The sequence below is a fragment of the Thermobia domestica genome, chromosome 18, assembly GCF_964235325.1.
Source record: "Thermobia domestica chromosome 18, izTheDome1.hap1.1, whole genome shotgun sequence".
Classification (NCBI taxonomy): Eukaryota; Metazoa; Arthropoda; class Insecta; order Zygentoma; family Lepismatidae; genus Thermobia; species Thermobia domestica.
In genome coordinates this window covers 183,578,063-183,601,410 of record NC_137471.1, presented here as the reverse complement: position 1 = coordinate 183,601,410, position 23,348 = coordinate 183,578,063, and the positions used below count along the sequence as shown (strand labels likewise).

Sequence of the window (23,348 nt, the reverse complement as noted above, 5' to 3'; positions counted from 1 at the left end):
GAAATATGAACAAATGATCTACCACCTTCCGCCTAGTAAGCTTTTTTTTTAATTTCTTAGGACCTGTTTCGTGGATTTCAAAATTTGTTTTAGCTCATTCAAGATAGAAATGTTTCATTCAATATCAAAGTAGTTCAATAGTGAATTAAATTTATGTTTTACGTATTCAAGTGTTTCTTCGACTTTTGAATAGCCATACTCAGAAATTGAAGAGAATAATCAAGTACATAATCTTGTAAAAAAAAACTAATATTCCTTTCCTTCCTTCTTCACTGAAATCCGAGTTATTGAAGCGTCCCGAGAAATATTTTCGGGACGCAGACCTCGATTCCGTGACTGACCCGGATTTTCCGGGACGAATGGCAACCCTACCTCTGTATCACTAGCGAATTTAGTGGGACTATCGGTCTCAAAGCTCCCCGAAATAAATTAGTTCGGTTTTCGCATTCCACATTCACCGACAACAATAATCCTTCTTAAAGAATTTCATTGACTTTTCATATTCTTATGCTCTTTATTCAGAAATAATACTGAATTTGTCAAATTTCATTCCATGTAAGAATTGCGTTCTTTTTTTCTCTTTCCTCCATTTTACTCTTCTATTTCTTTTTCTTAATTGTTACTTTCTTTCGTTTCTCCTATCATACATTCGACCATTGTTAGTTGTGATCCAAGTCGGCCGGCATCATTATAACACCAAAACTAAAAGGAGCTGATAAGCGAAACTAGGGTTCCACATTAACTTTGTTGCGTATAGAAATACACATATATAATTAAATGTATCCGCCAATTCTCAGTTCTAGCTGTTTTAACCACTAGGAATGTAAATAGCATTAAAGTCCTTTACTGCCAAATAATTTCCGAAAACAAAACAACCAGTACTGACAATTAACGTCCACACATCGAGTGAGCACGATACATTACCATAGAAGGATTGAATAGGTTCGCATTTGTTCCAAATCACTGCAAATCCCAATTTCAAATAACAACTAACAAACTTTATTTTGTGTAATTCAGTAACATATAACATGTACGAAATATAATAGCGAAAGTCCTCCTTTGAAGTAAATCAATTCTCAAATATAACAACCAATGTGCAAAGTAACACTCATTGCTTTTTTCAAGGATTTGTTTAACACTCGAATCTTTAGATATAAAATCCCCACTTTAAACGCAATAAAGTATTCTTATCGAAACGTTAAATATTATAGGAATTCTCTACCAATATGAATAACCAAGGTTAGCTACTGTAATTTAAATTTATAGTTAAAAGCAAACAACATCAAAAGGTTTCACGCAGATAGTCCAACCAAGGCATTTACTGGTTACGTAGGATGACCAATTTAAATTTTCTTTCCTTTATTTCCTTTTTTCTTTTCTTTTCTCATACGAGACAATAAGGAAAGTGAAATGGAAGTTACTAATTCTAATATAACAAATAACCATACATACCAGAAACTATTTCATTCATTTTTTTCCTTCTTATTTTTTTTCTTGTCTCCAAACCTGTTTTTCTTCCAGAGAAATTTAGTGGTTAGAATTCTGCTTCAGTCTCCTTACAGCCATAATCCAAAGGTTTCCTGTCTTCGTAAATTAAATATCACCACCTCCATTTCACAATTCCCATTATCATGTTTCGAACTCTACTCCTTCAGTACCTAAGTGAAAATACCCCGTCCGCTGGCTGAGCAGCAAGCAGCTGGCTACAGCGACAACTAGCGACAAACAGCGGAAACGCGCGCACTTCCACCACAGGTACTGTCAAGGTCAACCGGTTACAAGTATCTCACGAACCTATTGCTATTTTAAAACGGAGATTTTATTAACAAACATTTTATATATTTTTATTTTTCGACTAAACGCAACAACTTACACAAATATCAACACAACGGGACTTTAGTTAGTATAACCGAGTATAGCAAAGAAATATTTACATCGTTTAGTTATGAAGAAAGGTAAATGTTTGAAGTAAAGAAAATCAAGAGCGGGAAATAAGTAGCTCACGAAATTAGGTAGGCCAAGAGAAGCTTCCTTTTTCTGCTATTAATACAATAAAGGTTGGATTCACTGCTAAATTTTTTTTATCACATCACATAAGATTCACCAGTCTGCAATCCTTGTTATTAAAACTGCAATCAGTATATTTCAGTTTCAACTTGTCTCAACATTTTCTTTCAGGTAAAAACGTACATATAAAAACGAACATTTCCCTTTTTAGAAAAATGAAGTTGAAATGAGATTGCAAATATTCAACATGTGTTTGCAGGAGCGTAATTTCAGATTTTCCTGGGGGGGGGATGAGATCCTCCACCGACATACGAGTTTTTCAAGTTTCTTCTTACAAGGCAGGGTACCTCGGTGTAACACGCCGATTTTGATAAGATTGCACAGACATACAGATCATCAAAAAAGAAGCGACACGTATTTTTTTATATCGGCCAACAAGCGTATTGAAAGGGTCAAATAGGGACATAAAAATGGGGTCAAAATGAGATTTTATGCAATATAGCGAGAACGAGAAGAGATATCGGGAAAGGTTAAATGTACGAAATACTACCCATAGTTGACGCAAGCCATTGAGGTAGAACTTACCCATGTGAAGAAAGCAGAACATCCGGAAATGGACCAATAACATGTACAACATATTCATAATGTGCTACAGAAATGAGTGAAGAGGGTGGCAAGGAGAAGGAAGAAAGAAAACACGAAAATGTAAAATACGTGGTTTTGCTTTGGGTGCATACGTTATCCATATGCGAAAGAGACGCAAATTTATCTCACTGCACGAAGATTCATCTCTACAAGCATGAAGGATGCAAACGCCGTTCGTATAGGCAGCTAGTGAGACAATACTGCACAGTGGGTTGCATATATTGTGCAATGGGAGCAACGGTGAGATACATATTGGAAACGGGAATGTTTGTAGCTAGTAACACACACACACACACACACACACAAAATGCATTGCACAGTAGAATGTAATAGCAGGTGGTCCACATGTAAGATAAAGAGCAACAGCAATATCAGTTCTACGCATGAGTATCTACATTATATCATGAAAATATGCGTACATATGTACGTACAACATAAAAGTCAGCAGAGGTGTATGCTGAAAACAAGACGCTCACTCCTGATAAGTAGCACAAAAATGATATTTCAGGAAGAAATCGTCCAAACAAAAACAGTATTTGCACCACGAACACTTGATGATGGATGGGTTCTGGCACTCTGCTTCTTCGCAGACCAATGACGTCAACTGATGAAAACAAAACTCCACTGGATTTGGAAAATAATCTGGTCGTGATGAAAGATATCCAGAGCAAAACCATGCGTATTGGAATAGATGTATGTACCGTGGAGATGAAAGTTGATTATGCACAAGGGATTGAAGTTTCAGTATATTGTCTCTGCTGTATAGATTGATGTTGAGTTGCTGAAGGCGTACCGCATCAGATACTTTGCGTACGAAGTTCTTCCAAATTCTGAAACCATACACATCCAGAGGTTGTATTAACCCAGTTGTGTGTGTAGGTATCGTCATAATGTTGCACTGCTTGTCCTGTGGCATTATTGTTGCCAAGTCGGATCGATCATAACCCGTCCACGAGTCGACTAACAGTACCGTTTGCTCATTGACTTGTGGAAGGAACACTGATTGGAACCACGTCTTAACGATCTGTTTTGTCACTTTCCCAGATGATGATGCACAAATATATATGTTTTGTGGGCGGAACATTGTTTGCTGAATCCGTGGCCCAAACGTACCATGAAGTTCTTTCAAGACTATGAGCATGGGCGACAGCAATCTTCCACTGGCAGATATAACAGGCTGTATTGTGTAGCTATGTGTGATGGCAGGTAGAGATTGCATTGTTGCTGTAATATGCTTCTCGCCTCGCAAAGCCAGAGAGCGTCCAGAGTGAAATTCTAAAGCAAAGCCACTCTGATCTGTGTTATATACGTTATCCTCGCCATGAGCAGTAATGAGTGATTGTACATTTTGGACGAAGGTTTTAGCACTTTCGTGCACTTGTGTGGCCTTCGCTGTAATGCTATGTGTTACAAATTTTGTAACTTTGCGTGAGACGATACCGTGACGTGTTTTAAAGCGCCACAACCATTTCTTCGAAGCTTTTAAATTAGCAACGGCTGTTGTTTGGTTTGCTTCTAACGCCCAACGTTGCAAGTCTGTGTCATGGACAATTAAATGCCGCTGTTTTGCTGTCGCAAATTTTTCATACACAGTTCGGTCTATCACGTTTAGCTTTTCACGTTTGGTTCCACCTTCTGTGATCTGTTTCTCCCATCTATATAGATCTGTTCTGCATTTGACACGCTTGAAGTGTTTCTGTACAGATTTCCAGGACATCTTTCTCTTCTTCCCTCGTTTCCAAAACGATACTGCCTTCCGCTTGTATCCCATGTCCACAATATCTCTGCTCTTGACTCCACTTGTATGTACGTTGGAGGTCGTTGGGCCATCCCACTCATCCATCTCATCTTCACTTGCCATACTTGGGATGTCTGATCTATTGCTGCATAATAGGTCTTCTTCAATCTCAACATACATGTGCCCATTCGTCTTGAAACTTTCTAGGATGTTAAAAATATAGTCCTTGAGCTCCACTTCCGTTACCGTTCGTGGTGTCCGGACATATTGTGTTGCCTGATATGCCTCCACTAGCATATCCACCACATTCAGGGGATTCACATAGACCATCTTGCGACCACAAACGTCACAAGCCCACTTACACCTCACCTGAATTTTGTTACACACGCACAAATACGCACAAGCACACACCACCAGTTACACAACAATCAAATACCACTCCAGCTACCACACTGTCCAATGTTCACCACTAGGTCTCACAAGCAGTTAAACGTCGCCTTGCTTGTCTTGTTGAGAATAGTACCTGTGAAAGACACAAATGCACATACACTTTGCTGGCTCTACACCTCGCGTTTGGCAACTTTGTATACTCAAACCAGCTCGTATTGCATACGCCGCGTCCAATACTCTCATTGTTAAAACTGATTTTGTGTACAACGTCAACTTGCTCTTTCTTTCCTTACAGTACCTGCACCTGTCATAATGTGCTACGTCATCTGACCTCGTATTCCTTCATCTATTAGTCGTTTCTACCACTCAACTTAAGGTTTTGATCTTATATGCAACCCGCTGTACAGTACTGTCTTGCTGGCTGCCTATACGAACGGCGTTTGCATCCTTCTTGCGTGTAGAGATGAATCTTCGTGCACTGAGATGAATCTGCGTCCCTTTCGCAAACGGGTGACGTATGAACTCAAATCAAAAACACGTATTTTCCATTTTCGTGTTTTCTTTCTTCCTGCTCCTTGCCACCCTCTTCACTCATTTCTGTAGCACATTATGACAATGTTGTAAACGTGATTGGTCCATTTCCGGATGTTCTGCTTTCTTCACACGGGTAAGTTCTACCTCAATGGCTTGCGTCAACTATGGGTAGTATTTCGTACATTTAACCTTTTCCGATATCTCTTCTCGTTCTCGCTATATTGCATAAAATCTCATTTTGACCCCATTTTTATGTCCCTATTTGACCCTTTCAATACGCTTGTTGGCCGATATAAAAAAATACGTGTCGCTTCTTTTTTGATGATCTGTATGTCTGTGCAATCTTATCAAAATCGGCGTGTTACACCGAGGTACCCTGCCTTGTTAGTACATATATTAGTAGAAAGTCGATCAACACTTTATTTGGCAATGTTGCTGTCATGCAACATCGCATTGTATTGCGTTATCCGCACGAATTATAACTTTAGTGATCATTTAGAATTTAGGATTTTAGATTTCTGAACTTTCGGCATCTAAGGCCATCTAGCCCGTTACGATTTGAGGGATGACGTCCCTCAGCGAGCACACAATCCGGGAAGGAAGAAAGGATGGGGGAAGGAAGGAAGCGGCCTGAGACCTATAAGTTAGGTACCACCCCGGCATTTGCCTTGTGTTAATGAGGAAAACCCAATAAAACCTCATTCAGGGTGGCTGGCCTGAAAAAGCGTTGGACACTTTTCCGACCGAGTGGCCCCACCGGGAATCGAACCCGGGACCACTAGAGCGTTAGCGACTACACTGCGCGAGGCCACTCAGTGATCATTTAATTGGCATTATTGCTTTCATACAATATGCATGTATATGATTCATGGGTCGCACTTTTAGATAATTCTAATCTTCGTCAACAAGGAGTCAAATTTAGTATTGTAGAAGCTTTATCTCCTACGTTCCGCGAAAGTTCTTTATTTTTTTCTTTATTTGAGGTTTCTTGCTCTGAAGGAAAATATTTCAAGGAAACTGCTGCTAATTATTGAGAGTATTCTTATGATATTTTACCATAATAGGGCAATGCTGGTCAATAGGTGCACATAAGACCTATTTTATGGCAATGTTGCTTTGATATAAACATTGTGTATTTTGTAGCCAAAGTACAAAAATACTTTTAAAAATACGAAATTATGATCAGGAAGACATGGTATAACCATAAAAGCAAACTAAATATTTTAATGGAAATGCTTGCCAATTAAAGGCTTAAAATATAATTCTTATTTAATTCTCAAATTCAGGTGGACAATTGACCCCCCGTCTGAAACAAAATCCTAAATAGCCCACGCCACTACCCTGAACAAAATGGAAAAGGTTATGATTTTTCAGTTCACAGTATTTTTCTCACAAAATACTTGAAAATCGGTTTTTCCTAATGTACACTCATGTCCAAAATGATTGTCGCATAACTATAACTGTCTTCTTTTAAGAATATAATTTGATAAAGACTTTGCAGGGTACTTTTAATACTGGTACTATGTGTATAATTGGGAAATGTATATTTGTGGTAAATTTCATAGGAAAAGAATTACAAATACGAAAATTAGAATGAGTAAAACAAAATGTTGCTAAATGGATAAGAAAGTTTTATTTTCGTTCTATTGTTCTTATTTACTGGTCTTTTGACAAGAAATTTGCCACATACATGTCTTTGCAAATTATACACATACTAACATTATAAGAAATACCGGGTGAATTCGTTATCAAATTATATTCCTACAACAACATATTTATAGACATGCGACAATAATTTTGGACATGAGTGTACATAGCGTATAAAGTTGCTTGGGAACCCTCTGTGAGAGCGTTTCCGTGAAGTATGCTCATAATTGAGGAGTTGGATGTAATCGTCAAACACATTTAAGTTGTAACATTTCAATTCAATATCGGAATAAAATTCTGTATATTACATTGTTTTATGTAAAAAAAAAAAAAAAAAAAAAAACACTACTTAAATTTTCAACATCGTTTTCCTACAACTGCATGTTTCAGACTTATGACTTTATTGCATCAAACCCCTCAATTCTAATTGTGTAGTTGTAATTGTAATTTTGTACTCTGTCTTCTCGGAGTATATTCCATTTTGATACAGATTTCTCAATAAGTTGAAAAATTGATTATTTGTTATTTGTTTATACGTTTAATTTTTGTAACTACACATGAAGGTTTCATGTTATTATGAAGTCCCCCCCTTAAAAAGTACAAAAGGAACGAGGTTCCAGGAAAGTGTTCAGAGATGGCTGAGAATTTCTCCCTTTCCCCCTTTAATTACCACACTGCCGCAGACCCTGCGATGCGGGAGGGCCCACAGGCTCCGGGGTGCCCATAAAGAGTAAGAGAAAGATGGAAAGAGGAGCCCAAGAATTAGAAAAACAACTTTTTCTAGGGGATCCAAATACGCGTATTAATGTTTGCCCTCCCCCCAGAAAAAAATCTAAGTTACGGCGCTGGTAAAACTCATAAGTAAACAGCAAATAAATAAACAATGTGAACCAGTAGAATAAAAATTATCAATTATTATTGGCAACAGTAGTAGTCCCCGACGTATGGCTCGCTGAGTCAGCAAAAATTTTTGTGACGTCATAGGTCAAAGGTCAATGACCTTGGCCCTGGGTCAATGACCTAGGGGTACCTAGGACCACCCCCTCTAAATTTTGGCAGGGGTACCTTGGTCCACCCCCTAAATTTTGGCAGGGGTACATAGGACCACCCCCTAAATTTTGGCAGGGGTACATAGGACCACCCCCCTTAAATTTTGGAAATTGCCAAATCTAAAAATTGGGTGTGGTAGCCTAGGACCATAGTATGTACCTCTATCAGTATTGGGTGTCTATGTCGTTCCCTTTCATGGGTAAAAAATTGCCAAAAATTCAAATTTCGGGGTTTTTTGACCTAATTTATCCCCTTTGATGAGGTATTATTACCCTATATAGTTATATGGGCGTATACAGGGGTCCATTACCTTTCATAACATATGGGTATATTAATGCACCCATTGAGAAATTTGGGAGGGGTACCATGGCCCACCCCTTAAATTTTGGAAATTGACCAATTTAAACATTTGGTATTATAGTACAGGACCCTAATATGTATCATGATAAATTTGGGTGGTCCACCTCATTCCCTTCTAGGGGTACAAAATTGCCAAAAATATAAACGTAACCAATACGTAGTACCACGTGCTTGGTTTTTTGGTCGATTTTATCCCCTTTGATGACGTGTTATTATCCTATATAGTTATATGGTCATGTATAGGGGTTCATTACCTTTCACAAGATATGGATATATTTGTGCACTCCTTTAAAAATTTGGGAGGGGTACCTTGGCCCACCCTTAAATTTTAAAAATTGCCCAATTTAAACATTTGGTATTATAGTACCGGACCCTAACATGTATTATGATAAATTTGGGTGGTCCACCTCGTTCCCTCCTAGGGGTACAAAATTGCCAAAATATAAACGTAAGCAATACGTAGTACCACGTGTTTGGTTTTTGGTCGATTTTATCCCCTTTGATGAGGTGTTATTATCCTATATAGTTATATGGTCATGTATAGGGGTCCAGTACCTTTCATAAGATATGGGTATATTTGTGCACTCCTTTAAAAATTTGGGAGGGGTACTTTGGCCCACCCCTTAAATTTTGGAAATTGCCCAATTTAAACATTTGGTATTATAGTACCGGACCCTAACATGTATTATGATAAATTTGGGTGGTCCACCTCGTTTCCTTTTAGGGGTACAAAATTGTCAAAATATAAACGTAAGCAATACGTTGTACCACGTGTTTGGTCTTTTGGCCCAATTTATCATCTTGGATGAGGTTCTATTACCTTATATGGTTATGTATAGGGGTCTATTCCATATCATAAGATATAGGTACATTTGTGCACCCCGGGAGGGGTACTTTGGCCCACCCCTTAAATTTTAGAAATTGCTCATTTTATATATTTGGTATTATAGTACTGGACCCTAACATGTATTATGATAAATTTGGGTGGTCCACCTCGTTCCCTTTTAGGGGTACAAATTGTCAAAATATAAACGTAAGCAATACGTTGTACCACGTGTTTGGTTTTGACCTAAGTTATCCCCTTGGATGAGGTTCTATTACCTTATATGGTTATATGGTTATGTATAGGGGTCTATTCCCTATCATAAGACATAGGTACATTTGTGCACTCCTTTAAAAATTTGGGAGGGGTACTTTGGCCCACCCCTTTAATTTTGGAAATTGCCCCTTTTACATGTTTGGTATTATAGTATAGAACCCTAATATATATTACTATAAATTTGGGTGGTTCACCACGTTTCCTTTGATGGGTACGAAATTGCCAAATTTTAGTACAACCACGTGTTTGGTTTTGGCTCAATTTATCCCCTTGGATGAGGTCCTATTACCTTATATGGTTATATGATCATGTATAGGGTCCATTCCATATCCCCTTAAATTTTGGAAATTTTCCAATTTAAGCATTCGGTATCATAGTACATGACCTCAACATGTATCATGATAAATTTGGGTGGTCCATCTTGTTCCCTTTCATGGGTAAAAATTACTAAAATATAAACATAAGCAATATGTTGTACCATGCGTTTGGTTTTTGGCCCAATTTCTTCCCTTTGATGGGGTTCTATTACCTTATATGGTTATATGGTCATGTATATGGGTTCATTTCCTATCATAAGACATGGGTACATTGACGCACCCCTTGAAAAATTTGGGAGGGGTATTTTGGCTCATCCACTCGGTTTTAGAAATTGTTTTAATATAAGCATACAGGACTTCAATATGTACCACTATAAATTTGGATGGTCCACATCGTTCCCTTTCATGGGTAAAGAACTACCAAAAATCGAATTTCGGAGGTTATTGACACCTATTTAGCACGTTATATGGTTTATTAGCTTTATATGTTTATGTTCCCTTTTAAATTTGGGAATTATCAAATAACAAAATTCGGTAAACGTTTTCTAGGACCCATTGGTGTTCCTCTTATGGCCAAATATTCAAAATTTAAATGTTATTGACCGGCTTTATTATTGAATAAGTACAGGATTTATTACTTTTTTTCATAAGACACAGGTGTATTTGTGTACCAATCTTAAATTTTGGGAGGGGGTACATTTCTTATTGTCGTATCAATAATTGGTAATTGGATAGTATATCATTCATTGGGTAAATCATTGTCAAATATGAGTATGATCACGTGATCAGTTATTAACCTATGATGGGATTAGGAGTCCAGGACATTGGTACATTAAAACTTTGTAGTATAATTTGAGAATGCGTCATTGGTTTTGATTATTCACGCCAAATATAAACGTAAGCAAGACGTTGTACCACGTGATTGTCCTTGATGAGGTAGTGTACAGGGATTCATTTCCTTTGTTGTGGTACTTCTTAAGTTTGAGTACACACACTTCTAGAAAACAGTTGGTTCTACTCAGGTAAACAATTGACGGACATTATTGACCTTATTGAACATATAATAATATGATTAACTCTAAGACTTAGGTATATCAGGAGAAGTATTCTTTAAATTTGGGAATGGTGATAAACAGAATTTTAACATAAGGTGCGAAATTAGAAACAATACATTGAACTTTTTAGTCACAGCTCATAGTCTAAGATCATTGGTGGTGATTGATTTTGAAATCTGATAGCTATCCTTATTGAATCTTATGACTCATAGACGAAAGCCAATACATGCTACAACACTGGCAAAGTTATTGTTAATGCAATTTGATTGGTTGATCACTATCTTTCCTGCAATCTGAGGGGTCAATGACCTAGGGGTACCTAGGACCACCCCCTTTAAATTTTGGCAGGGGTACCATGGCCCACCCCCTAAATTTTGGCAGGGGTACATAGGACCACCCCCCTTAAATTTCGGAAATTGCCAAATCTAAAAATTTGGTATGGTAGCCTAGGACCATAGTATGTACCTCTATCAGTATTGGGTGTCTATGTCGTTCCCTTTCATGGGTAAAAAATTGCCAAAAATTCAAATTTCGGAGGTTTTTGACCTAATTTATCCCCTTGGATGAGGTGTTATTACCCTATATGGTTATATGGGCGTATACAGGGGTTCATTACCTATCATAAGACATGGGTATATTAATGCACCCCTTGAAATTTTTGGGAGGGGTACCTTGGCCCACCCCTTAAATTTTGGAAATTGACCAATTTCAACATTGGGTATTATAGTACAGGACCCTAATATGTATTATAATAAATTTGGGTGGTCCACCTCGTTCCCTTCTAGGGGTACAAAATTGCCAAAAATATAAACGTAAGCAATACGTAGTACCACGTGTTTGGTTTTTGGTCGATTTTATTCCCTTTGATGAGGTGTTATTACCCTATACGGTTATATTGGCGTATACAGGGGTTCATTACCTTTCATAACATATGGGTATATTAATGCACCCCTTGAAAAATTTGGGAGGGGTACTTTGGCCCACCCCTTAAATTTTGGAAATTGATCATTTTATATATTTGGTATTATAGTACTGGACTCTAACATGTGTTATGATAAATTTGGATGGTCCACCTCGTTCCCTTCTAGGGGTACAAAATTGCCAAAATATAAACGTAAGCAATACGTAGTACCACGTGTTTGGTTTTTGGTCGATTTTATCCCCTTTGATGAGGTGTTATTATCCTATATAGTTATATGGTCATGTATAGGGGTCCAGTACCTTTCATAAGATATGGGTATATTTGTGCACTCCTTTAAAAATTTGGGAGGGGTACTTTGGCCCACCCCTTAAATTTTGGAAATTGCCCAATTTAAACATTTGGTATTATAGTACCGGACCCTAACATGTATTATGATAAATTTGGGTGGTCCACCTCGTTTCCTTTTAGGGGTACAAAATTGTCAAAATATAAACGTAAGCAATACGTTGTACCACGTGTTTGGTCTTTTGGCCCAATTTATCATCTTGGATGAGGTTCTATTACCTTATATGGTTATGTATAGGGGTCTATTCCATATCATAAGATATAGGTACATTTGTGCACCCCGGGAGGGGTACTTTGGCCCACCCCTTAAATTTTAGAAATTGCTCATTTTATATATTTGGTATTATAGTACTGGACCCTAACATGTATTATGATAAATTTGGGTGGTCCACCTCGTTCCCTTTTAGGGGTACAAATTGTCAAAATATAAACGTAAGCAATACGTTGTACCACGTGTTTGGTTTTGACCTAAGTTATCCCCTTGGATGAGGTTCTATTACCTTATATGGTTATATGGTTATGTATAGGGGTCTATTCCCTATCATAAGACATAGGTACATTTGTGCACTCCTTTAAAAATTTGGGAGGGGTACTTTGGCCCACCCCTTTAATTTTGGAAATTGCCCCTTTTACATGTTTGGTATTATAGTATAGAACCCTAATATATATTACTATAAATTTGGGTGGTTCACCACGTTTCCTTTGATGGGTACGAAATTGCCAAATTTTAGTACAACCACGTGTTTGGTTTTGGCTCAATTTATCCCCTTGGATGAGGTCCTATTACCTTATATGGTTATATGATCATGTATAGGGTCCATTCCATATCCCCTTAAATTTTGGAAATTTTCCAATTTAAGCATTCGGTATCATAGTACATGACCTCAACATGTATCATGATAAATTTGGGTGGTCCATCTTGTTCCCTTTCATGGGTAAAAATTACTAAAATATAAACATAAGCAATATGTTGTACCATGCGTTTGGTTTTTGGCCCAATTTCTTCCCTTTGATGGGGTTCTATTACCTTATATGGTTATATGGTCATGTATATGGGTTCATTTCCTATCATAAGACATGGGTACATTGACGCACCCCTTGAAAAATTTGGGAGGGGTATTTTGGCTCATCCACTCGGTTTTAGAAATTGTTTTAATATAAGCATACAGGACTTCAATATGTACCACTATAAATTTGGATGGTCCACATCGTTCCCTTTCATGGGTAAAGAACTACCAAAAATCGAATTTCGGAGGTTATTGACACCTATTTAGCACGTTATATGGTTTATTAGCTTTATATGTTTATGTTCCCTTTTAAATTTGGGAATTATCAAATAACAAAATTCGGTAAACGTTTTCTAGGACCCATTGGTGTTCCTCTTATGGCCAAATATTCAAAATTTAAATGTTATTGACCGGCTTTATTATTGAATAAGTACAGGATTTATTACTTTTTTTCATAAGACACAGGTGTATTTGTGTACCAATCTTAAATTTTGGGAGGGGGTACATTTCTTATTGTCGTATCAATAATTGGTAATTGGATAGTATATCATTCATTGGGTAAATCATTGTCAAATATGAGTATGATCACGTGATCAGTTATTAACCTATGATGGGATTAGGAGTCCAGGACATTGGTACATTAAAACTTTGTAGTATAATTTGAGAATGCGTCATTGGTTTTGATTATTCACGCCAAATATAAACGTAAGCAAGACGTTGTACCACGTGATTGTCCTTGATGAGGTAGTGTACAGGGATTCATTTCCTTTGTTGTGGTACTTCTTAAGTTTGAGTACACACACTTCTAGAAAACAGTTGGTTCTACTCAGGTAAACAATTGACGGACATTATTGACCTTATTGAACATATAATAATATGATTAACTCTAAGACTTAGGTATATCAGGAGAAGTATTCTTTAAATTTGGGAATGGTGATAAACAGAATTTTAACATAAGGTGCGAAATTAGAAACAATACATTGAACTTTTTAGTCACAGCTCATAGTCTAAGATCATTGGTGGTGATTGATTTTGAAATCTGATAGCTATCCTTATTGAATCTTATGACTCATAGACGAAAGCCAATACATGCTACAACACTGGCAAAGTTATTGTTAATGCAATTTGATTGGTTGATCGCTATCTTTCCTGCAATCTGATTGGTTGATCACTATCTTTCGTGCAATCTGATTGGCTGATGATTTTCAAATCTTTGCTGTATTCAGTTTTAAGTTTTGTTTAACATTTAAAAATCTTGGTTTCGTTCAACATTTTGCACTCACTGATAAATATGATCAAAACCGTTTATTTGTTAATCGAATAGTTAAAAACCGGATAAAGTTTGACGGTTAACCGTGAAACGTAAATTTTTTTAGTTTGAAATTTTTTGCTTGAAATTTTTTTGTTTGAAAATTTTTTCGTTTCCAAATTTTTTTTTCCAAATTTTGTTTGAGATTTTTTCGTTTGAAATTTTTTTTGAAAATTTTTTCCTTTGAAATTTTTTGTTTGAAAATTTTTTTGTTCGAAAATTTTGTTTAAAATTTTGTTTAAAATTTTTCGTTTCCAAATTTTTTGTTTGAAATTTTTTGTTTCAAAATTTTGTTTGAAATTTTTTTCGCTTCAAAATTTTGTTTGAATTTTTTTTTGGTTTGAAATTTTTTGTTTGAATTTTTTTTTCGTTTCAAAATTTTGTTTCAAAGATTTTTGTTTGAAATTTCTGTTTCAAAGTTTGAGTTGACATTTTTAAAAGTTTGTGCACCTATTAGTAAAGAACCAGAACTGTTTAGAACAAAAACCTTTGACAACATTGTGGTGCAATAGTACACGTCAGAACATGGGGTTGTACTTGAAATGTAAAAACACAATTCATTGAAATGGATCATTTTATTACACTCCACATACATCCATACCAGATTGTGGTTCTGGATATTGTCGATACAATGTATTTTGAACTTCTTGCACTAGTTTGTCTTTAGCATATAATTATAATTCCAATTGAAGTCTTTTAAGGTCTAATGCAATATCAATTGGTGGAAACTCAATGTCCATTTGATCACAAATAAACTGTTTATCAATACAGGTATGCACCCAAGAACGATGTTGACAACCATCACAATATCTAGATACATGTTGTACAATATGCATAACACATTTTTCAAAATAGTACTTTTTCAGGAATATACTAGTTTTGTTGCACACTTCCACTGCATGTTTCACACATTGAAATACGTTGATGAATTTGTTCCATTCTGTTTCCGTTAGATACACCATGTTGCGAGGGACATGAAATGTACTCTTTTTACGTAACAGCACCATTTTCTCTTCGAGGACTGTACGCATCACCACTTCATGATTTGAGCCTAATGATTTGACTATGGTCACATTTAGCTCATCATGAAAATAATCGTTCATTTGGTCGAATCGTGAACATAATATTTGCCATTCTTCACAGGTCAGTTGTACACCAAATTGTTCTGCTTTGCCCAATCGAATCACAGGTTCAAATGTTCTAGCACTGATACCAATCATCACATGTTTTGTTTGAAATATATTTATTGGATAATAGCTTGCGAAGATGAACTCTTTATCGTTAGAAGTACACATCTTTCCTCCTGAAAAGCACTTGCTCAAATGATTTCGTGGGATGACAGTGTATTGGTTGATTTATAGAACTACGGCTGACGTCATTGGAAAGGAATGTGCTGACATTTGAATTCATGATTTCATCACAGTTGCTGACGTCATGCTGACCAACCAAATTCATACAACTACGGCTGACGTCATTGGAAAGAAATGTGCTGATTCATGATTTCATCACAATGGCTGTGTACTAAATTCAAGTTGATGACTTCGACCCAAGAATCCTTTGTAACATAAAGATACAGATCCAGTATTTAAGAAACGCAGCAGTTCTTCTTGTTTTGATGGTTCCATGGGTAAATATCTTGCTGGTAAAATTATATTCTTATCATTTTCAAGCTTCACTACGATTCTAAATCCAAACTCTGTAGGGATCATTTGGCTAGCTAAGATTCTATAAGGTACATTCTGTTGTAAATCAGTAATCTTGGTAAATGATTTCATCACATCACGTGTGTTTAGAAACTGCAGACAAGTAGCCATGATGATGTTATCATGAATACTAACGCGAACGATGATGCAAAACTGATTGAAACGAAAAAATTTGGAAACAAAATTTTGAAACAAAAAAAATTCAAACAAAATGTTGAAAAAAAAATTAAACAAAAAAAATTTGGAAACGAAAAATTTCAAAACAAAAATTTCGAACAAAAAATTTTAAACAAAAAATTTTCAAACAAAATTTTGCAACAAAAAAATTTCAAACAAAAATATTTTCAAAAAATTTTGAAACAAATTTTTCAAACAAAATTCTGAAACAAAAAAATTCAAACACAAATTTGAAACAAGAGTTTTCAAACAAAAACTTTCAAACAAAAAATTTTAAAACTAAAAAATTTTACGTTTCACGGTTAACCGTCAAACTTTATCCGGTTTTTAACTATTCGATTAACAAATAAACGGTTTTGATCATATTTATCAGTGAGTGCAAAATGTTGAACGAAACCAAGATTTTTAAATGTTAAACAAAACTTAAAACTGAATACAGCAAAGATTTGAAAATCATCAGCCAATCAGATTGCACGAAAGATAGTGATCAACCAATCAGATTGCAGGAAAGATAGTGATCAACCAATCAAATTGCATTAACAATAACTTTGCCAGTGTTGTAGCATGTATTGGCTTTCGTCTATGAGTCATAAGATTCAATAAGGATAGCTATCAGATTTCAAAATCAATCACCACCAATGATCTTAGACTATGAGCTGTGACTAAAAAGTTCAATGTATTGTTTCTAATTTCGCACGTTATGTTAAAATTCTGTTTATCACCATTCCCAAATTTAAAGAATACTTCTCCTGATATACCTAAGTCTTAGAGTTAATCATATTATTATATGTTCAATAAGGTCAATAAAGTCCGTCAATTGTTTACCTGAGTAGAACCAACTGTTTTCTAGAAGTGTGTGTACTCAAACTTAAGAAGTACCACAACAAAGGAAATGAATCCCTGTACACTACCTCATCAAGGACAATCACGTGGTACAACGTCTTGCTTACGTTTATATTTGGCGTGAATAATCAAAACCAATGACGCATTCTCAAATTATACTACAAAGTTTTAATGTACCAATGTCCTGGACTCCTAATCCCATCATAGGTTAATAACTGATCACGTGATCATACTCATATTTGACAATGATTTACCCAATGAATGATATACTATCCAATTACCAATTATTGATACGACAATAAGAAATGTACCCCCTCCCAAAATTTAAGATTGGTACACAAATACACCTGTGTCTTATGAAAAAAAGTAATAAATCCTGTACTTATTCAATAATAAAGCCGGTCAATAACATTTAAATTTTGAATATTTGGCCATAAGAGGAACACCAATGGGTCCTAGAAAACGTTTACCGAATTTTGTTATTTGATAATTCCCAAATTTAAAAGGGAACATAAACATATAAAGCTAATAAACCATATAACGTGCTAAATAGGTGTCAATAACCTCCGAAATTCGATTTTTGGTAGTTCTTTACCCATGAAAGGGAACGATGTGGACCATCCAAATTTATAGTGGTACATATTGAAGTCCTGTATGCTTATATTAAAACAATTTCTAAAACCGAGTGGATGAGCCAAAATACCCCTCCCAAATTTTTCAAGGGGTGCGTCAATGTACCCATGTCTTATGATAGGAAATGAACCCATATACATGACCATATAACCATATAAGGTAATAGAACCCCATCAAAGGGAAGAAATTGGGCCAAAAACCAAACGCATGGTACAACATATTGCTTATGTTTATATTTTAGTAATTTTTACCCATGAAAGGGAACAAGATGGACCACCCAAATTTATCATGATACATGTTGAGGTCATGTACTATGATACCGAATGCTTAAATTGGAAAATTTCCAAAATTTAAGGGGATATGGAATGGACCCTATACATGATCATATAACCATATAAGGTAATAGGACCTCATCCAAGGGGATAAATTGAGCCAAAACCAAACACGTGGTTGTACTAAAATTTGGCAATTTCGTACCCATCAAAGGAAACGTGGTGAACCACCCAAATTTATAGTAATATATATTAGGGTTCTATACTATAATACCAAACATGTAAAAGGGGCAATTTCCAAAATTAAAGGGGTGGGCCAAAGTACCCCTCCCAAATTTTTAAAGGAGTGCACAAATGTACCTATGTCTTATGATAGGGAATAGACCCCTATACATAACCATATAACCATATAAGGTAATAGAACCTCATCCAAGGGGATAACTTAGGTCAAAACCAAACACGTGGTACAACGTATTGCTTACGTTTATATTTTGACAATTTGTACCCCTAAAAGGGAACGAGGTGGACCACCCAAATTTATCATAATACATGTTAGGGTCCAGTACTATAATACCAAATATATAAAATGAGCAATTTCTAAAATTTAAGGGGTGGGCCAAAGTACCCCTCCCGGGGTGCACAAATGTACCTATATCTTATGATATGGAATAGACCCCTATACATAACCATATAAGGTAATAGAACCTCATCCAAGATGATAAATTGGGCCAAAAGACCAAACACGTGGTACAACGTATTGCTTACGTTTATATTTTGACAATTTTGTACCCCTAAAAGGAAACGAGGTGGACCACCCAAATTTATCATAATACATGTTAGGGTCCGGTACTATAATACCAAATGTTTAAATTGGGCAATTTCCAAAATTTAAGGGGTGGGCCAAAGTACCCCTCCCAAATTTTTAAAGGAGTGCACAAATATACCCATATCTTATGAAAGGTACTGGACCCCTATACATGACCATATAACTATATAGGATAATAACACCTCATCAAAGGGGATAAAATCGACCAAAAACCAAACACGTGGTACTACGTATTGCTTACGTTTATATTTTGGCAATTTTGTACCCCTAGAAGGGAACGAGGTGGACCATCCAAATTTATCATAATACATGTTAGAGTCCAGTACTATAATACCAAATATATAAAATGATCAATTTCCAAAATTTAAGGGGTGGGCCAAAGTACCCCTCCCAAATTTTTCAAGGGGTGCATTAATATACCCATATGTTATGAAAGGTAATGAACCCCTGTATACGCCAATATAACCGTATAGGGTAATAACACCTCATCAAAGGGAATAAAATCGACCAAAAACCAAACACGTGGTACTACGTATTGCTTACGTTTATATTTTGGCAATTTTGTACCCCTAGAAGGGAACGAGGTGGACCACCCAAATTTATTATAATACATATTAGGGTCCTGTACTATAATACCCAATGTTGAAATTGGTCAATTTCCAAAATTTAAGGGGTGGGCCAAGGTACCCCTCCCAAAAATTTCAAGGGGTGCATTAATATACCCATGTCTTATGATAGGTAATGAACCCCTGTATACGCCCATATAACCATATAGGGTAATAACACCTCATCCAAGGGGATAAATTAGGTCAAAAACCTCCGAAATTTGAATTTTTGGCAATTTTTTACCCATAAAAGGGAACGACATAGACACCCAATACTGATAGAGGTACATACTATGGTCCTAGGCTACCATACCAAATTTTTAGATTTGGCAATTTCCAAAATTTAAGGGGGGTGGTCCTATGTACCCCTGCCAAAATTTAGGGGGTGGGCCAAGGTACCCCTGCCAAAATTTAGAGGGGGTGGTCCTAGGTACCCCTAGGTCATTGACCCCGGGCCAGGTCATTGACCTTTCACCCCGGTCATAAAAGAGAGTGAGGATGAGTCATTCGCGCCAACGGGGGGGACTACTACTGCAACGAATTATATACTTTTCTTAGCGGGATAAAAATTATTTTTTCTCGATTTTCTCAAAAATGCACATGAGAATTGATCCTTCTGAGAATCCTTCGAAGCAAGGATCCCATGCACCAGAAGTGAAATCTCTACCACTGATCCACTGTGTCCTTTTGTTCAAGAGATAATGTAAGTATTCCAAATTGCACGGTACATGAGATGCAATGGGTCAAGTGTAACATCATTTGAAAGATTACCTTTTCGAATTCTTAAAATCAAATCTAAACTGTTCCGCCGTGGAAATGCATGAACTTTGGGGAAAACTGCGCTATATTTTTATAATTTTGTTTCGATAAAGGAACAAATGCCGTGCTGATTCTTGAAGAAATTTGTTTTGTTTATGTCCAATATATCAAAAACAAGATTTGGAAGATGATTCAGTGAGATCATTGAAAGTTTCGAATGTCCAAGATCCTCCTCCCGGTGGGCGACCGATCACATACATGTTGCATGATATTTTAGCAAAAGTCCAGAAAGACCAGCATGTAAACAGTGACAACACACTAATCACCTAAATATCAATTTCCAAACAGCGTTAAAACATTTCGAGAACGCTGGCTATGAAAAGAAACTTCAGATCTCGGTACAACATGATCTGACTCAAAAATATTTAATCCATCGTGTTTCTATCTGCGAATTCCTACTGAAACGTAAGAAACTCGAGCCATTTCTGAAGCGGTCATCACGAGTGACAAAAAGTGGATAACCTTTGACAACAATGTGCAAATGAAATCAAAGCAACGATATGCTCTACAGTCAGTTGCAAAGCCCATATTGACGCTTAGGAAAGTTTAGCTGTATGTGTTGGGCGTTGGAAGGGCAGCATAAATTACGAGCTGTTGTGCAAGCAAGAATGATAGACTCGGACTTGTAAATTCTGCTGTCGACAATTAAAGTAAATGTACTTGCTAATTCTAAAGAAACAGTCGCATCTGGTCAACAGAAAGAGTGTCTCTTATCCCTTTCAAGATGGGGAAGCACAATTGTACGGGTTGATTAAAATCGATGTTGAAGTGACCCCTATTACGTTTGTGCTTCGAAACAAGATGCAGTGATTTTGTAAGTTTCGTTCAACGATTTGCAGTTGTTTTGGTTTGTTATAGGTTATTTTTGGCATGTACAAGAAGAAAGAAAAACAGTGTTCTGAACGAAGCCATGAGTGTTACCGTGTTAAAAAGGATACCACAGTCCAACGCAAGACTGCATACATCTTTAATGACCCATCAAAAATGAGAGAACCTGGGAGCGAGATTTTAATGCCGGCGTTCGCCACCCGATAGTGTCCAACATAACAACTACTCCACAGTAACAGATGCACGTGACCACAACCACACCTGTAGGCTAAACACATCATGTACACCTCTTCCACGAGTTGTTTTCAAATCCCAATAAATGTGTTCTCAGTTTTGACCTCCAAATTTTCAACACTTTTTAGACAACAATTGATTCATCTATTTCGTAAGGAACATGCTTTCTCACATCTGATTAATTGCTAAAATAAAGGTGCGTTTCCATATCAAATCCATATGTAGAAACTCTGCAATATCCACTAGATTTATGGTTCAACATACAATAAAGTTGAAGACAAATCTTCGAGATTAGAATTGGGAGGAGCATTAGAAATACTTTTTGTTTACTTTAAAAGGTTTTCAGACAATTGGAAAGAAACACACACATACGGATATAGATAGACAGATAGACATAATACCTATTAACTTATAAAAATCTCAAGATTTAATGAAATAGAGAATTTTTTGTAAATTCTAAAATAACCTGTATCATTTATGTTTGAAATAAGTTTTAGTAAAGACACAACTCACTTGTTCCTATGGTACTAGACAAAGATAAGTTTTATAGTCTTGCATTTTACAGTATATGTTAAGTACATCGTATTAACATTTTCAATATTTCGTTACATAGTAATGAATAAAATAACGAGATTCACACAGAGACACACACTCATATATCCATATCTGCATAAATCTATCTATATCTACATTTATATATATACACTTGTATATAAGTAAGAAAAAAGATCAAAAAGTTGAAAGCACTTTGAAGTATTATAAACATACAAAAAGTAATAATATGTCAATATTTATTGATAAATATATTAATTTATTACAATTTTAAAAAGTCAAATGATTTTTTTTTATATTTTAGTTTAACGTCCTACTGTTATGACCTTTAGTCTAAAGAAGAGGATGGTTAATGAAAGATGTGAAATAAAATATTCATGTTCTCCCAGTAGGAATCGAAAATTAGACCACGTGTACCGGGCCATAATACACACTGCAATTGATTGTTCTGATATTAGAATTATCCAGTAGATAAATATGTTATTAAAACCAAATTTATTTTCATATCTCTCCCTTGACTAGTAACATATCACATTTTGAATTATGGATAGACGTTTCATATCAGCTCAGTAGTGAAAACAGGTATTAAAAATAAGAAGAAATACATTTTATATGATTATCGAAAGTAATATATAACATTATACTGTATGTTCTGTTTCAAAAATGTTAAATTTTATTTATTTATCTTTTTCCAGACATAAAATGAGATTGAAGTTATTCATTTCAGTAACTTCGTTTGTCATGTATGCTGCTGCTACTTCCAAAATTTTTCATGAAGAACACAACTATCTTGAAAATAAAACTGTGCTATTTATGATCAATAAAATTATGGCTTCGTTTCTTCATGAAGATGTGCGTTGTATTTCAATCATAGGTGAACAATGTCAACTGAAGGACAGAATCTCACATTTCGTTTTAAAATCATTCAAATATGTTCCTGTTATAATATCAAGTTCAAAATCTATTATAAAAATCTCAAGATATATAATTATTGTTACGAGCGGAACTGCTGATAATATCCTGCAAGTGTTTAGTAATCTTCTTACATCTACATTGTCATACTTCGTGGTTGTACCTTGTTATAAATCTACTAAATTGGAAGTTATATTTAGAGATAAAATTTTGCAATACTTTCCCAACGTAATAGTTATAAACTGTAACACTAGCAACGTACATTGTTCTATCTTTACTCACAAATACTCTCAGAATATTACAATTACAAAACTTGATGAGTGGAATGGAGAAAGGTTTATTTCAAACCATACACTCTTTCCTAACAAACTACGAAATCTAGGAGGAAAGGAGTTTATTGTTACAAGTACACCTTTTCCTCCATATATCGTCTTTTATAAACCATCTGAAAGCAATAATATAGAAATGTTAAAAGAGCCGATCCCAGGTCTTCAGAAGTCCTTGAATGTATCTGGCGTC

The 23,348-nt window shown here is 35.8% G+C and overlaps 1 long non-coding RNA gene across 1 annotated transcript in view; it reads left to right on the top strand.

Moving 5' to 3' along the window:
- The window catches only part of LOC145676044 (uncharacterized), a 60,058-nt gene extending 36,940 nt beyond the window's left edge, over positions 1 to 23,118 (top strand). The window contains exon 4 of the long non-coding RNA XR_014129270.1: positions 22,613 to 23,118. This is a non-coding gene — a long non-coding RNA (uncharacterized LOC145676044). The remainder of the gene's footprint in view (positions 1 to 22,612) is intronic.
- The last annotated feature ends 230 nt before the right edge of the window (positions 23,119 to 23,348 follow it).